Raw genomic sequence first — 17,742 nt, forward strand, 5'->3', positions numbered from 1 at the left:
AAGAGCAACTGTAAAGGGTATTTATGAATCTACCAAAGAATAGTTTTTAAAAGCAAAATTTTTACATGTGAAATGTGGTTTCATTGCCCCGACAATCCCTGTATCATAGAAAAATACAGCAGCTGTACAGGAACGCGGGGAAGGTGAGCGAGCTGCCTGTGTGGTCACTGGCGCGCTAGGCCTGCGGACCAAGCTCTACCTTTCTGCAAGCTGAGTTTTCCATGGCATAAAAAGCATGATCTGTCTGGGTCATGTTTGTTTGTATGGGCGCATCAGCAAAGAACGGCGCGTTAAACACGAGGCAGCCACATGCTGAAAGTGGTCACTGAAAGGGGTAGGCTATTATTGTGGAGATTTCTCGCCTGTCTTAATTTCTAACTCTTCCTCGGTGATCACATATTGTTATTTTTTTAAACAGACAAAAAACAAAAACCAACCAAACAAACAAAAAACACAGGCCTCAGAAACCGTTCAGATGTCTGCAAAATGACACTAGCTGACTGAGGCTGGGGACGGCCTGCCACAGGGAGGCGTGGGCCTCGAACCAGCACGCCGGCCAAAAGGAGTGTCCCGCCGAGGAAAAGCGTGGGCAGCGAGACCACAGGCGAGGCACGGTCCAGCTGGCGAAGCCCTCAGCTCCACACCCACCAGGACCACTGGAGCTATTACGGCAGCCACTCAACGACACGAGGAGGAGCAGGAAAACTCTTTCCCGAAGGAATCAGCCTCGCAGGACCCGCCGAGTCACCGGCGACTGTCCCTCCTGCGGGCACTGCAGCACCACACTGGCCCTCTGCGTGGCCTCATTTGCCACAGTGACAAATAAAGGTGACTTGTCCCAGACCCTTTGGGAACCCCAATCTGCTCTCAGCTCAGCTCCCTCCATTTTTCCTCTAACAAAGATCTAAAATTTAGTCTCCAACTTTCCCACAGCAGTTGAGCTCAGAACTTATCAATTTCACCCTTCTCTAGAAATTCTAAGAAAACCGAACCCTGAGTTATCCTCCCTCCAGAGGCAACAGCTAACAGGGTCACACACAGGGTCACACAGCAGCACGTGCGTCTCTGCATTCGGTATTACTGTGCAGTCAGAGAGAAGCTCGGGTCCGAAGCAGAGATCCCGGGCTCGGGCGGGCAGGTTCATGTGTGCAGCCTCCCGGGACAGCCCACACTCAAGACGCGGCTCAGCTGGCCCCTGCTTGGGGGGCGGCGGCGGCACGGAAAGCGGGGATGGCGCTCACGGCGGCCACGCCTCTCCGTCTCTGAGTGCGTCTCAGCGCGGCGCTCAAGGAACCACTCCAGTGAGAAGCTGCGTGCAACACCATTCAGCCAGTAGTGGGTTAAAGAAGCGATTCGTCTGGCCGGAGAATTCTCCAGTCCTTCGCTCAAAGGGTGGAAAGTGAACGCGGGTAACCATGCTTGGCCCTCAGGTAATCGGAGGAGAAACAGCTGGACTGAGCTTCTCAGCGCCTGGCCGAGAGCACAGGGCAGGCTGCCAGGCTCTCGCGGGCTCACCCGCAGCTAGACTGGCCTGGCCCCCTACAGGCGAGCTCGAGAGTGACCCCTGACTTCTCAGGCTCTGCTCCTTTTGCCTGTGGCTGTGAACTTCAAACAGTAACAGCTTGACAGAATGGAAATAATAGTATCTAAAGCAGAGAAAAGAGATACGGAAGACCGCCACGCTCAGCAAGCTCAGGGCACCAAGTTCCCGAGCGTCTTCCAACATGCTGCCAGCCTTCCTGAGGTGAGAGGGGAGCTGCCTGCCTCTTGACAGCTTGCCTCCTTGAGATGACCACGTGCTGAGTAACTAAGGCCAAGCTCCCCTCCACAGCTCTGGCCCACGCCCCCCACGACAGTGGATCTAAATGCCCACTAAATGCCCACTAAGACAACCCTGGCCAGCAGGGATGTATGTAAATCTCGGATTTCTGCAAGAGAGATGAAGGCACAGGCAGCAACCTTAAGTGAGGCCGCACAAACCTCAAGTGAAGACGTGCAGCCAGGGCTCGGCCTGGCGGAGCGGGCAGCTAGGACAGCGCTTAGGTGCGCACTCGGGTCCCCGCCGCGCACGTGCATCCAGGTCCCCAACCCCCGTGCGGCACGGCCTGCAAGCGCGAAGAGACACAATGACACGACGTCCCCAACATGCCTGCGGTCCGCAGTGAGGCAAGTAGCGGGCTGTCCTGGGCACAGGGAGGCTGGCAGTGGCTAGGGCGCACGCAGCGGGCAAAGGCGCCAGAGCCAGCCAGGGCGTGCTCTGCACACAGCAGGTGCCAAGAGGCCGGCCCGCGCCCGGCCCACCCCAGCAGCCACCTGACACCATGTGGGACGCGGCTCTTCTACCGACAGCCCCCCCAGTTATTTCACATTTGACAGGACCCAAATCACGCGCAGTGTGACCGCACCCCCCGCCCCCACACACACACCTGGAAACCAAGCCAAGAGTGTCCGGGCACATGTCAGAGGCAGCTCTGGCTGCAAGTCTGGCTCTGAGGTGCAGGTGGGAGCAGACGACGGAGCCAGGAGCTGGGGTCTGACTCTGGGCCCTGCCAGGCCTGGCCCGCAAGCCGGACAAGCTGTCTGCCTTTCCAAACCGCCGCCGCCACAAGTTGGGAACACGAGGCTAATACACTAGCTCCTGCCACTTGGTCCTGGGACCAAGGCGTTCAATGTGGTGGTAGTTAAATATGCGAACACAGAGCAAGAGCTGGGCAGTACTGGCTGCTTTCATTATTAAACAAGTAAAATCAACTTATGCTTATTGAATGCTCGAAACCAAGAAGTTCAGCGTCAACGTGGAAACATCTGATTGTGCATAAACATTTACAAAATAAATGCAGGCCCTCCCTGGTGGCGCAGCGGGTTAAAGCACAGCACTGAGAATCTAAAGCCGCTTCTGCATGAGTTTGATCCCCACCTGCCCCGGAGGAGACCACAGGGCGTGGCAGACCTCTCCTGACCCGCCCGCTGCTCCCCTCAGCAGTGTACTTTGTTGATCTGCCTGTTCTGCTCCCCACTCTGTCTCTGGTGAAGCCTCTCGCCACCCCTGAGCCTCTGGCCTGTACCCCAGCTCTGTATGTACAAATAAATAAAATCTTTTTTTTTTTTAAATAATAAATAAATAAATGCAGGGCCTCCTGGTGGTGCAGGGTTAGCCCGACACTGCATGCTGAGGCAGTGGACATTTCAGAATTACCTGGCCAGCTCCTGCGCACAGGCCGTGCCCACCCCAGGTTCTGATTCACTGCCAGAAGCAGCACTGGGACTCTGCACTCCCATGAGTTACAAGACGCTGCTGCTGCCGGTGAGCGTCATGTGTAGAAAACTAAGGCCTGGGCCTTCCTGGGGGCGCAGGGGTCAGTCTTGGCTTTGAAGCCATCCCAGCCCTTGTGGCCTAAGTGCGAACCCAGCCAGGGAGCGACCCACAGGGCGCCCCAGACCTCTCCTGTCCCCCACGGCCCCCTTAGCAGTGGGTTTCAGAGGATCCACCTGTTCTACTCTCACTCTGTTCTGGTCACTCTTCTCACCCCCCTGCACCTCTGGCCCGCACCCAGGTCTTGTGTGCATAAATAAATCTTTAAAATAAAAAAAGGTAGTACACAGTCTCAGCAATCTTTCATTACCAGCTTAAAAGTCCACATAATTGGTTCCACACAGTGCTCACCAGGAAGCGTTATCTTGGCCACTGCTTTCTGGCCAGCACTGGTAAACCTAACAAGCTTGCGCACAAACGCCCAGGGCGCTGCCAACCGGTGTACCCCCCTCAGTGGATAACTTCTTCAACACATGATACCTGAGGGAGCAAGAACTCACACCTTGCACCAGGAGACCTCTCAGCGATGTCGGAGAGAACAGATGTAGCCAATGGAACCTCAGCAGCACAAGCAGCAAGCCTTTCCCAATCAAGTGAGGAGGGCAAGAGCACTCCCATGGTGCCCCAAGCCCAACCAAAGTCCTAGCAGAAAAAGGCCCAGCACAAGGACAAGCCAGAAAACACGAGTGCAGATGAAACAATGCGCCGGGATAGGCCGGTGCCGGGAGCGCAAGCCCCTGCATCTGTCAGGTCGGCAAAAACCGAGGCAGAGCCGTGCCACACAGGTGGCAGGTGCAGGCTGTGTCCGCCGGAACGCTGAGCACGTGCTGACCCACACGCTCTCACAGAAACACAGCAGCAACCTGTGCGGCAACGGCGTGGCCCGACGGAGGCGGCGTCAGAGGCCAGCAACGGTGGATGGGGTCCCTGGGCACGCTCAGAGGTGCGTGGCCCTCAATGAGACACTGGCAAAGGGTCCTCTCCAAAATATGGCTTGGAAGACAAAAACAAGGAACAAAACAGCACGAACGCTAAAGCAGGCGTGTCTCTGAAGAGGGACAGAGCCACGACTTCGGGTGTAGAACCACAAAGACCTCTGGAAATAACCTAATGCCGGTTATCTCTGAGGAGGGGAGCCAGAGGGCAGAGTCACTGCACCCTCCGAGGTGCAGGGGTGAGGACGCCCCAGAGACAGGGTGGGAGCAGAACAGACAGAGCCACTGAAGCCCACCGCTGAGGGGAGCAGCAGGGAGACAGGAGGTCTGCCGCGCCCTGTGCGTCGCTCCCTGGCTGGGGACTGCACTAGGGCCGCAGTGGCTGGCAACAGCTTGACAGCGCTGAGACTTAACACCTAGGCCACCAGGGAGGCCCATGCCTTTGAATTTACTACCTGTTGCAAGAATAAAACACGCCTAAGAGAAGGCACGATGCCTACGGCAGAAGTCGACATCCTCTCCGAGTTACCAGGTCACATCCTTGCGCCAGCAGACCCAGCCCTGGGCCCTGCAGCTTTCCTCTCTCCCTCTCCTCAGTCAGGCCAAGAAGCCGCCAGCCCACCCTGCTCTGTGTTCACACAGCAGCGCTGTGTCATGCATCTGTGCAATCTGGCTGTCAGCTGGGCACAAAGAAGCACCCAGAACCCTGGCACAAACTGGGTCCCAACGATCAACGCTCGTCCTGCCCCTTGAAGGGCAGTGACAGCCGTGCTGAGGGAAGATTCTGGCCTGCAGGTGAAACAATTCCAATAAAGCTGCTGGAGAGGTGGCCTGGCCACGCAGCAAGCGTTTCCCCTCCGCGCACGAGCCCACGCAGTGCCCCGGCCGCAGACACACCAACGACCAACACGTGCCGCGCCACACACTGTTCGAGGTCCTGGGGGTTCAGCAACGCAGACTGATCAACTCCTCCTCTCGGGGACACTAGAGCCAAGTAATCTGAGAGTAGAGACGATGATGAAGAAAAGTCAGCTAGGAAAAGGCGGTGGAAGGGCTGAGGTAGAAGGGAGGCAGACTGTGTTGCTGGGGAAACAAAACAAAGTTTCTTCGGCAGGGTCAGTTTGGGGCAGAGTCCAGGAGTGAGGGGATCCACAGGAGTTGCCAGGGAAAGGCATCTAGTCAGTGGGAACAGCACTTACGATGGCTCAGAGGGTGGAATGCGCTCCAGGGAGCTTCCTTCTGAGGGAGGAAGAGAAAGTGACACCACCAGTGTGTGGGGAGAGAGCAGGCACCAGCTCTTCCCGGAGCTTAGGCCTCATTCGGGACTATTCCGTAAGATGCTACAAAGCATCACAGCGGGGAAATTCAATCTGCCCGTGTTGCCTAAGTGGCAGCTCCAGCTGCCATGGGCAGCAGCAGGAAGCCGTCGAGACCAATAATCCAAGCAAGTGGTGCTTCCTTAATCTAGGGAGGCTGTGGTGGGGACAGAAAGAGGAGACTGGACACATTTTAAGGCAGAGCCAGCAGGAAGGCGGAGGAGGCCATGCTGAGTCCAGGGCACTTAGCTCACGTGACCTTTTGCCACAATCTAATAGCTTCATTTAAAGTGTCACCTCTTATGTAAGCGCGACTCCTTAAGGAGTCGTGGGCACCATCAACGTTTATGCGCCTCTTCATCCAGCTGGGGAGCTGCAGGACATGCCTCCATGCTGGAAAGGCCACCGGGTCCACCAGGGCCAAGCACAGCCACGGGCACTGGGCCTGCGCATGCTGAAGCAGGGCTGAGCGAGCGCCACCGGCGCCAGGCAACACCAGGCCGTTAACAGCTCGGGGGAAGTGGGAGCTTTTCCTCACTTGAAATTTCCCATTTTCACCATAAACCCGCCAAAATCTGTCCTTTTTACTGCTACCACTGAAGGAAAACTTCCTGCAGAGCAAGCTCATTGTGTCGTGAATGAGCAGCAAGCCCTCCCAAAAACACCTTCTGAACTGAAGCGGCCAGGTCTGTCTTCATGCCTCCCTGGCCGCCCTCACCGGAGCCAGTGAGTCAGAAAGGCAGGGCCTCCCCGGTGCCAGTGCCAAGGTAAGCGGTACACGGGGAGGCCTCTAGAAAGGGGGTGCAGAGAAACAGAGTTCGCGTAAGAGTTTCCATCCTTCCGATATATTATCTCACAAACACAGAAGAAAAAGACCAGAGGGTGACTCACTGGCAGTATCTCACCACAACGCAATCACATGGAGGCAACGTGCTCACCGCAGTACTGAGCCCGCTGGCAGTGGACAAGTGACACTCAGCCACCCATCCACTCCAGTCTCGAGCTCCTGCGGCGTGTCAAGGGCCCTGAGCTAGACAACCCTGAGTTCAGCAGTCAGACGTGAGCCATCCTGACTCTACAATCCCACTGGGGGCAGGGAGGACACTAAGTTTTACACTCAAATTATTTTATTACTGTGACAAATGCTTGAGGGACAACCTGGCAGAGAACCTGAGACTGGGCCCAGTTGGGGTCGGGTAAGAGGCTCAGACAAGACTGGCCCGTGCCCTAAGGCTCAAGGGGCAGGGCTGAGCTGGTGGGAGGGGGCAGGGCTGCCCGGCCAGGAGGCTGCAGGGAAGCATGAGTGAGCCCGGGAGGCAGAAGGACGGGTGGGGGGGGCGCGGGGGAGCAGGGCCAACTTGGGAGGGTCTAGCAGGCCTCGCTAGAATTTTATTTTAGTGCTATTAACATTAAAATATGCTATTAGCATAATGCTATTAGCAGGAACCACTGGAAGACACATAAGTCTTTAAAACAAAGGCGGTCCTCCCTGGTGGTGCAGGGGGTAAAGCGCAGCACTGGGAAGCTGCCCGCAGCCGCTTCAGCACAAGTTCAATCCCGGCCAGGGAGTGACCACAGGGGGCAGCAGACCTCTCCTGTCTCCCGCTGCTCCCCTCAGCAGTGTGTTTCAGTGGATCCACCTGTTCTGCTCCCCACTCTGTCTCTGGAGAATCCTCTCACCCCCTGCAACTCTGGCCTGTTCTTGTGTGCATCAATAAGTAAATCTTAATCAATTGAATTTTTTTTTTAAGGAAATACACAGCGGATAACAACAAGAGAGAAAACAAAGAAACAGGAGTTCACTCTGAAACAAAATTTTAGTTGACAAACTCTGGAATAAGGAAGTCAGCAGAGGAATGAGGGCACCAGTCAAGCTGGTGGGAGCCCAGTGGCCAGCTCTGCAGCCCAGAGCAGCAGTCCTGAGCGAGGAGACCAGACCTGTCTGCGATCACAGCAGGTGGTCCAGGAAGCCAGAGGTCTCACCCAAGAGAAAAGCCGCGCAGAAGGCCCAGGAAGGCCCACTACCAACGAGGGAGCACCGAGTCTTAATTGCCCTAACAAGCAGATCTGTGCTTTCGGGACAATCCCCACTGGGCTGGTTTACCACAATATATCCTTTTTCCTTGGGGTTAGGGGAGGGAAAAGGCATCAACAACTTCAGGAACAAAAGACAGAGTAGATGAGAGTGAGGAAAAATGGGATGAGGCTGAGTCATAAGGAAAAGCAACTGAAGACCAGGTGGGGAAGGGACCAGTCCTGAGGGAAGCCCAGGAAGGAAGCCCGACCCCAGGTCTGACAATCCCTACAGGGAGCTGCCCACCAGGCCCCAAAGAGGCGGAGATGCTGGGAGCCCGGGAGGCGGGGCATGAGGTCCCGCAGGAGTGGCCAGTGACCTGGAGAAAGACAGCAAGTGCCAACGTCACACTGAAGACTCTCCGAGTTCCTAATTTTGAGCTAAGCTGCCTCGGCTGATGACAAAGCCCCAGTGTGCCACAGAGGACGTGAGGAGGTCACTAGGGGCGCGCCTGGGGCCCAGCCCCAAGAGCCAGGGTCTGACGGGTCAGATGGTGGGTCTGAAGCAGCCACCACGACAGCAGGAAAGCAAAGGAGGCTGTGAGGCTGAGGCGGGTTTCAAGCCTTCAAGAGCAGGGAGGCCTGCGGGAGTCCAGGGCCCAGGGGGGGTGCAAATGCACCCTGTGGGTGGGGCCTGCCGGCTTGGCAGCACCCTGCCCTCAGCCGGGTGGGCTCTGCTGCAACCAGAGGGCACCCAGCATGCCGCCACTTCCTGGGCTAGCTGAGCCAGCAAGACTGCTGCTCCAAAAGCTAGAGGGGACCAGCAGTATGAGGACGCGCAGTTCCCACCGCTCCCCAGACTGCGCGAGAGCAGAGGCTCCGGACATCAGGGCAGGGAGAAGTCGCGGCAATCACGACACCAGACACCGGTCCGCAGGGTTTGGGGCTGCCGCTAAGGCCCAAGAGCTGCTACGAACGAACGCAAAGGGGGAGCGCTCGGCGCCACCCACCTCTTGAGCTGGCTGAGCCCGGCAGCCAAACCCCGTGTGAGCGGGATTCGAAAATTACTTAATTCACTCAGGCAAATCCTTAGCGGACTATACTCAGGGCCAAACCATTCATTCAAATCAAACCCAACGGGCCTCTCTGCGCCAGGACTGTGACAGCTCTGGATGGACAGCGGATTCCTGCTCTCAAGACTCAGTCTCGTGGGGAGACAGGTTCCGACAAAACTTCCCAGCACCGTGGGACAAGGCGGGAGGACTCAGAGGGCACAGAGCAAGAGCACAGGGGTCTCCAAAAGAGGCAAGAGCGCTTGCAGCCGGCGGCTACCCACGCGCCCATCCCTGCCTGCCCAGTCACCTCACCGCCAGTTCTTCTCCAAGAAGAAGTGTGTCTGTGGTGGACGGTCCCGATATTAAACCCAGTGTCGCTGGGTGGCCGGCCCAGGATCTGTGACACATCCCGCCTGGCAGCTACTCACTGTGGCTGCGGGGCAGTCAGGGAACAAAACAGCCCAACCCCCGGCTGAAGGGGCCCAGGTACAGTCAGGCTGGTGATCCCCTCTGGAGCAGCGAGTCCGAGATGGAGATCTGCCCGTGAAATCATCCCCCTTTTCACCGCCTTCATACCAGCTCCTGCTCTGGGCCACATGGTACAGAAAGGCAAAGCCCGGGACCTCTACCACCACTCTGTCACCGAAGCTAGTCTGACACACGGTGGAAAGAGAACCAAGAAACGCTCACAAGATAGAGCTGGCACCCTGATCAAACCAAACCTGATGCCCACCTTACCTCAGAATTTTCACTGACAAGAAATATTCCTAATGTTTAAATATTCCTGAAGTTTAGTTTGAGCTGGGTTTCCTGTTCCGCAAAAACCAAAGTATCCCTGCCATCGTATGTGTTCAAGGTGCGCTAAACCCGGAAGCTACCAGTGCACCTCCCATGCACCCTCCCTTCTCAGCACGCTCAGTGTTCACCTCCCACACCCACAAGTCTTTGTTAAACCTAATTTTCAAATATTAAAATGAAAATCTTCTCCCTCTTATTTGAGCCTTAAAGAAGGGCAACTGGTTAATATTTAAATACCATGGCTCAAAACTGCCTTAAAAATTCCTAAAGGAAAATTTACAAATGTATATAATCTATGACCAAAAATAATGAAAATTTGGCATGGTAAACACACGCACTGCTAAGCAAAATAACAAGACGTGACAAAGTAGGAAGAAAAAGATCTCTAACTCACATCACAAAGGGCTGATCTCCCTGGCAAATAACAAGCCCCTCTTTGGCATGGGAGATGGAACAGTCCAGAAGTGATTTCACTCGTAAGATGCTGACCCTCACTTCTCACAGGCGGGGAGGGATAAAGAGGACGACACCAGCTCCGCGCCTGACAGCACGCGCAGACGCCAGCGTGCCTGACTGCGCCTGGCCGGGGGCAGTGACGCCATGGGCCACCTCTGCAACGCGGGTGGGCACAGCACGGCGAGGGCCCCGGTGACAAAGACGCTGCCTCACTTCTCACTGAGTTAGGCAGTAATTGTGCCCTCGGGATGTTTACGAAAAATCACTGGATCATCCCACTGAAACAGAAGGTAGGAAGTTTGAACAGTAGGAGCAGAGTGAGAGGATGCGCGAAAGCCTGGCGGGACCACCTCCCACTGGCCGGGGCAAGGGCAGCGGCCTCACGGGCTCCAGGAGGCCAACCTGGAGTGGGGTCCAATTCCAGCCTGCCACGGGGGATGACCCGACAGGCCGGCCGGTGGGTCACACTCTGAGGCCCAGCAACTTCGATAATGAGGAGCTCTGCTCTCGACGCTGCTGGAGCATGGGCTGCAGGACAGAAATGGCGCCCGGGGAAAGGGCGGCGGCCAGAAACTCCCCCCCCTTTTCAGAAGGAGAAAATAGCGTGTTTACTGTAGGATTTGACTTGGAGAGTCAGCACTGAGTGTGCAAGGGGCATAATGATTAGCCACGGTGCTGAGCACAGGCGCAGGAGCGGGGTGGGCAGCGCCAGAGCCCCGGGAAGGGCAAGGCAGTGGCGCGCCCAAGGCGGAGTGGCTGCACGGCGTGCTGGCCTTGAGTCCCAAAGCCTCTTCGGGAGTCCCCTACTGTCCTCTAGGTCCCGCAGGGGGACAGCATATGCCTGTTGGACAGCGGTCTTTAGAAAAAGTACTTAGGCCCTCCCTGGTGGTGCAACGGGTTGAGGCGCAGCACAGTCCAGCCCTGGCCGGGGAGTGACCACAGGGCGCAACAGATCTCTCCTGTCCCCCGCTGCCCCTCTTAGCAGTGTGTTTCAGTGGATCCACCTGTTCTGCTCCCCACTCTGTCTCTGGTGAGTCCTCTCACCCCCACAACTCTAGCCTGTACCCCAGTTCTGTATGTATAAATCAATCTGTATGTAAAAAAAAAAAAAAGAAAAGACGCCAGACTTAAGGGTCCTGGAAGCATGATACAGCTGGTACTTAAATGATTGCCGCTGTGGAAGAAAATTCTGTTCTCCAAAGCTTTGCCCAAGGTGTAATCCTCAAGGGCAGCTCACCAGTCTCGGACAGTGATGCGTCCGGTGAAGGCCTAGACTTCCAGTTGTTCCCTCTTCAGCCATCAAAATGCAGCCTGAAAGTCCCTTGTCCCAGTCTCCCTAAACTCCCACAGCAACTGAGACAACACTAGGTTGTCACCGCGCACTGTGTGAACCCAGGGGCAGTCACCTTCCTCATCTCCACTGGCTTGGGCAGCCACTGACAAAAAGAAAAGCAGCAAACCATGGCCAACTTAGCAGTGCAGGTAATCAGCTGCTGGGCGCAAACCCATCGCAAGACCAGAGACTTCTCAGGAGAGACAAGCCTCACTTAGTGGGACTCCTTCCAGTCAGTCCCGGGTGGCGCGGGGCAGCCGTGTCCTCTGAGTCAGGACTGGCAAACTCCCTGCGCAATGAGGCCTCTAAATGCAGGTTGCAAAGGAGAACAATCATATTAAAATAGCCCTACTCTAATAAACAAATTTAGGATCTTAAAAGATCTCTATTTCTCATTAAGCAACGCATGGGAGAAGCAGACCAGGAAGACCCGTTGTGCCCAGGAGGGGAGGGCACGCCAGTGCCACCAGCGAGGAGCACGCAGCTGTGAAAACACCCGCGGTCCCCACAGGCAGTAAAGTCAGGTCCTACTAGCGTGGCCACGTCGCAGCTGACAGGCACGTTAAACTCATCAGACCTCGGCCTTTCCTGGCGGCGCAGCGGGTTGAAGCGCAGCACTGCAAATTGGCCACAGCCACTTCAGTGCGAGTTCGATCCCGGATCCCGGCCTGGAGATGACCACACGGCGCGGCGGACCTCTCCTGAGCAGTGTACCTCCTCAATCTGCCTGTTCTGCTGCCACTCTGTCTCTGGTGAATCCTATCAATCCCTGCACCTCTGGCCTCTACCCCATTTCTGTATGAATAAACAAATAAATCTTTAAAATAAAGTTCATCAGACCTTGTGAAAAGAAAGAGGTGAAACATTACCCCCTTGGAGATTGACAAGAGTTCCTAAGTTCTGCTCGGCTCACACTGCAGGGCTGGTCCACAGCTTCCCGCCAGCCCACAGGCATTTGGGGTTGGCTTCTAAGCCTAACTCATCTTAGGCCTTTAACTCAATCAATCGGTCATTTACTGTTCCAATGGACGGTGACCACCTAATGCCAGGGACGGGCTCACCACACCACAAAGCAAACCTACCAGCCTAGCTGTGGGGCTGGCCCACAGCCTCTCGGGCCCGCCATCATGACTCCCAATTCTCTGATTTCCAATACACCAGTAACTGCTGCTTTCCAGCAAGTGTTTGTTAAATGAAACATTACAGCAAGAAAGAGCCTCACCAATGAAGATCACAGTAAGTAAAGAGAATCAACACCTGTACCAGTCTTGTTGGACCACAGAAAGAGAAGCCCCGACCCCCATGAAAGGAAAACCGGCTCAGGTCACAGGGGTGGACAACCAACTCTGCGATTACTCGGGAATTAGTCAAAATACTCCTGTTCTTACTTTGTAACTAGAAAGACCTTACAAATTTCTTCCTCATAAGTGATACATTTTTCTTACAAAATCTAGAGTTTCATGGCCCCTCCCAGCAGCCACTACAGCAAGAGTTCAATCCCGGCCAGGGAGTGACCCACAGGGCACAGCAGACTTCGGTTATCTCCCTGCTGCTCCCTTCAGCAGTGGATTTCAGAGGATCCACTCTGTCTCTGGGGAGCCCTACACCTCTGGTCTACACTCCAGTTCTTGTGTGCATAAACAAATCTTTTTAAAAATCTATAGATTCAAGTAACATTTTCCTACTGTTACAGGATAAAGTACAGCACAGACTTATTTGACATGTTTTTAATACAATACACCCTACTGTAAAGAAAACCCATATTACAAAATAGAATTAACAACGCAAAACATTACTCAACTTGCAAATTACCAATTGGAAGATAAGCTGTGAAACCGAGAAAAATGCTAAACAGTAAGAACAATTGTCAACTAAAGTAAATTAGCTGACATTAGTTTCATCTGATTGGAAAAGAAGATTAAAGCATTTCTGAAAGTAGAAATAACAGGCTACATATTTTAAAACTTAGCAAAAATGTAACCTGTACACACCATTTCAAAACAAATCGCCTATTTAAAACCCAAACCTTGGGCCGGTTTCTAGTGCAGGCAGAGAAATCCCACTTCTCGTCACTCCTTGGCCCCACCTGGTCATCAGTATTGTTCTGCCACGTGCAAAGCGCACACCTACTTTGTATCACAATTTTCAGTACAAAGATGAAACTTTTTACAGCCAAGGACTGTCTTCACTCACCACCACCCCATCCAGTCACGGTGCCTTGTCATACAGCGTGACAGTAAACACTTAAGTCTGACTTCTGCACCATTCTAAGGAATAGATGTGAAATGCTGTGCCTACCATAACTTGGGCACTGACATTCTCAGGTGGCTTTAAATGTCCTGAAAATTTATACTGAGAAGTCCACCAATTAAAAGTTATTTCCATTTTTGATGCCCATTCCTAAATAATCTGATAGGACCCCATTTCATGAGTCTACAAAGAACCCCGCTGAAATAGAAGTTGTTCTCTAAGACATCAAATGCCAGACTACAAAAATCTTCACATTTATTTTTAAAGCAAATTCTTTAGGCATACAGCCAAGCCAGTCAGTAACAAATTCCACTACGTTTTCATTCTTGCTCATGCTTCTATAGAACACAGCGAACACTTAAATCATGGCTTAAATCACAGGACTGTGGCACCCAGCATGAAGGACAGCGCCCCACTGGCAGGCATGCCCAGGTGCCATGACTATCTCGTGGATTCACTGATACATTCTGGGTACTGCTGCCACTGTCACCCATGAGGTCTTTCAAAACATCATCCTCAGCTTGCTCTTCAAGGTCAAGAGAACCAAGATTTCTATGAAGGCTTCTCAAGCCTGCGTTAAGTGATGTCTTCCCCTAGTATTTAAGATTTTACAGTCAAATACCAAATTGTTACCAGTATGTCAGAAGTCATTAATAAGTCCTTCATGGGGGGCAAAAAACAAGTTTCCACTTAATTCCATGTATGTCCTACTAAATTAAACACAAAATCCCTCATTTACTTTGATTTTTAAAAGTTCAAGAATTCTAAGTCCCTTTGTAAACTATAAATGGGGAGCAGAGAGGTGGGGAGACTACCTACCGGGGAGGGTGTGGGCATGGCCCGCTGGGAAAGGCTGTCCTCAGGCTCCCACGCCCGTGGGTGTCAGCCACCACAGGAGGTGGGCGCCTCACGCACAGACCGCTCACTCTCTCCCAGTGAGCCCACTACTCCCAGGGTGACTCCACCCTAAAAGCCTATTAGCTGTTATTAACTGGCTCTCCTGGCCCCAGCTTCACCTCAACATGCCAAGCACAAAGCTCTCTAGAATAAAGACCTAGACTCATAAAGCTTTCAACTTGCTTTACAACACTCTTCCCAATTCCCACTGAAGAAGCAAACAATGGATCCAAGACATGATAGCTTCCCAATAGAAAGATGAATTTATTTTCATGAAGTAAGTACAGTGCGCAGTCACACAACCTACACCGTAGGAGATAGAAACGTCCTGAAAGCTCGAATTTCACCACTCACCACGCACTGGGCGCTTCAATCCCAGCTCTAGGCAGTCACTTGTAGCCTGGACCCCTAAACAGGGAGGGGAAGTAAAATTCCTTGGTTGAATGTTGAGTACTGCTCAGTACAGTTTGAAGAGTTGTGTGTCAGTGCATGGATCTGGTTGTTACACGTCTGAAAAGTCTATCAAAGAAATCTGCACCATCTGGTTACTTTCCGTTACTTCATAGTCTCTTCTACTTCATAGTCTCTTCGACACAATTCCCCAATTGTATGAAGGCTAAATCTGTTACCTACTGACAACTGCTAACGTCTTTAGAAAGATGTGAGCTACTAAAAATAACTGTTACTTTAGGATCCAAAATTGAGGTTTTCAGTTTCTAAAGATCTCTGTGAAGTCGGACAGGATGGGCACGCGGCCTTTATTCATTTGCTGGACCAGCAGTAAGGAGCAGGGACCTCTGCTCGGTGCGCGACACTGCACTGGGCACCGGGAGATGCAGAAGTTGACAGGACCCGGTCTACAGTGGCTTTGGAGAGAGCGGTCACCACCGGGAATGACAAATGGAGACAGCTAGACAGGCAAAGACAAGAAGTGAGGGGCATGTTCCCCAGAGGAAGCCCAGCCCTCCAGCCCAGATCCTAAAACCAGCAGTCTGTGAAGGAGAACCAGCTGCCCTAAAGAAGTCTGCGAGTTGGGGGGTGAGGGGGAGGCGGACAACCCCTCCAGCCCCCCCGCCCAGGGTCCCTCACCAGGGGTGCTGTAATTATGGGCAGTCCCATCTCAAACTCCCGGAAAGGCTGTTTCTTCATCTCCCTCAGGGGCCAAGGAGATGGCCTGACCCTCTGCGGGGGCCAGCATGGACAGTGCTATATCTGCATGGCCTTACGCTCAGGGGCTTCTCACTCAGCCGATTCTAGGGGCTCAGCATCTGGTCTTCCTCACCAGGACAAACCCCTCCAGCCGCGCCTCGTCCTTGAAGGGCAGGGCCTGCGAATGCTGAAGTCCCTTTAAAACACTGTGGATGTTTTAAAAGGCTTAAAACCCCAGGTCTAGGTGTAGCTTCCTCCTCCACTAGCTCCCCCTGGGCTTCCTTTCAGCTTTTAAAAGACCTAATTTCCTCTCACTTCACAAGAAGGTTTAAATTGAATGTATTTGTCCAAATCAGACCTTCTAAGTGATCCAAATAATTATTGGAAGATTTTTTTTAAGTGAGGTAGGGCTAGCTTACAATACTCTGTGGAGGTTGTAAAACTTCATGTGCTCCAGTCAAAATGGAAAAATCTGTCAAAAATAGACTGGTTTTCTGACTAAGGAAAATCATTTGCTCTATTTTTAAAAGCAGAATAAAAAGATGAAGATAACCCCTTACAGTGAGAATAACAATAAATAAACTCATTCAAGGAAAAGGGTTACAATAGCTAGAAAAGAGGGAAAATGCCCCCCATGTCATGTAAATGCATCTTAAACTGTACCGGGAGAAAATAAAATCTTACAAAAAGGTCAAAATGATCATGCACAGTATCCACTTGGAGGCAAATCTACATGTTGAAGGTTTGTCTGGTTTAAAATCTTTTTTTCTGGTGCAGTTTCGAAAAGTTCTTCCAGTTTTGCCCATCCATGAAAGGATGCTCCTCTGCTCTGCCGGGCAAGAGACCTAGTTTCACCACACCAAAGGTGACCAGCAGGCCCACGCCTGCGGCCTCTAGCCTCAGAAATAATACACTGTCCCCCGGCTAGCGAGCAAGGGTCGAAACTATTCATTGCTGGTCAATTTCGTTTTTTAGCACTTTTAATTTTTCTATCTAAATAATGTAAAATTCTAAACTTAGGTCCAAAGAAAAAGCTGATCCTTCCGTCCTAATATCAATGTCAAGACAGCAGCTTCCTGTTTGACAGTCACTCTTATTTAAAGTCCAACTGCATTCTGCAGCTACCTTTCCAGAGCTTTGGCGTTCACAGGGTCCTTATATTACAAACTACAAGTGGGCACAGTGATATCTCCTAGTTAAAGAGATGCAGACAGAAGTTAAATAACTCAGCCAAGGCCACCCAAAGAAGCCCCAGGAGGGCTAAAACTTCAGCTGGGAGATCACCACCTCCTTTACGCCTTCCGGTTTCCAAGAAAGAAAAAGCAAAACCAAGCGATTTACTTTCTGTAACGTACAGCCACACACACAGCAGCAAACTCATCGCAGCCCAGCCAGAGTCCTTTCTGTTCGGCTAGCAAGACCACCTGCTCCACAGGTACAGCACCGGCAGAAATGGCCAGGTGTGGAGGTCGGAATCCCTGTAAGTGTCCACTCTTGAATAGGGACGATTTACTTTCTCGCTATCCGAACTGGGAGAAACTAGCCTGTTAGTTTTCCCACGCCCGGGAGCGGTGGGTACCGAATTTCCTCCCTCTTGCCAGAGTCCAAAGACCACCATCTCAAAAGCAAGCAGCTCTCAATGAGAACACCGCTATGCAGCCCAGAAAGAACAGCTCGGTGAGTTGCTTTTAAGGGATATTTTGAAAGGATGATTACACGCTTCACAGATTTACTTGTCGGGTCTCCGCCGAGAAAGAATGGTTCTTGTAAAGTAGCTCTTAAGGCATATGCCTCCTAGCTCCGGGCAGTCTGACCTGCTGGACGGGATTCACCAGGGCTCGCGGACACCGAGCCCCTCTGAAGAGCTCGCTGGAAGCATCGCTTCGACCTCCCGTCGGTAGCCTCAGCCCGCCCACACCACAGGGACCGAGATGACCCCCTTTTACAATCTCGGGAGGAGCTTCCGAGGGCGGGGACAGTGGCAGCCGTCCTCCCTGGGATGTTCATGGACACAGAAAGTGTTGACACCGGCACTGGCTCCTCGGAAGTGGCAGCGCGGCGGCAGGCGGAGCAGCCCCGCGAGCCGAGCAGGTCCTTCCCGACCTGTTCCCCAGCGCTGCGCGGCCCAGCCGGGGTGCCGCCTTCCAGCCCTTCCCCAGCCACCCCGCGCCCTGGCCCCTCAGCAGAGCGGGGTTTCCCCACCCTCCCCGGCCGGGCGACCCGGACG

The 17,742-nt window shown here is 53.2% G+C and overlaps 1 protein-coding gene across 2 annotated transcripts in view; it reads right to left on the bottom strand.

The window, feature by feature from the left end:
- The window catches only part of WDR20 (WD repeat domain 20), a 39,409-nt gene that overhangs the window by 21,124 nt on the left and 543 nt on the right, over positions 1–17,742 (bottom strand). The gene's annotated exons all lie outside the window — the stretch shown is intronic.

This window comes from Condylura cristata, unplaced genomic scaffold (assembly GCF_000260355.1).
Source record: "Condylura cristata isolate star-nosed mole 26May11 unplaced genomic scaffold, ConCri1.0 scaffold00013, whole genome shotgun sequence".
Classification (NCBI taxonomy): domain Eukaryota; kingdom Metazoa; phylum Chordata; class Mammalia; order Eulipotyphla; family Talpidae; genus Condylura; species Condylura cristata.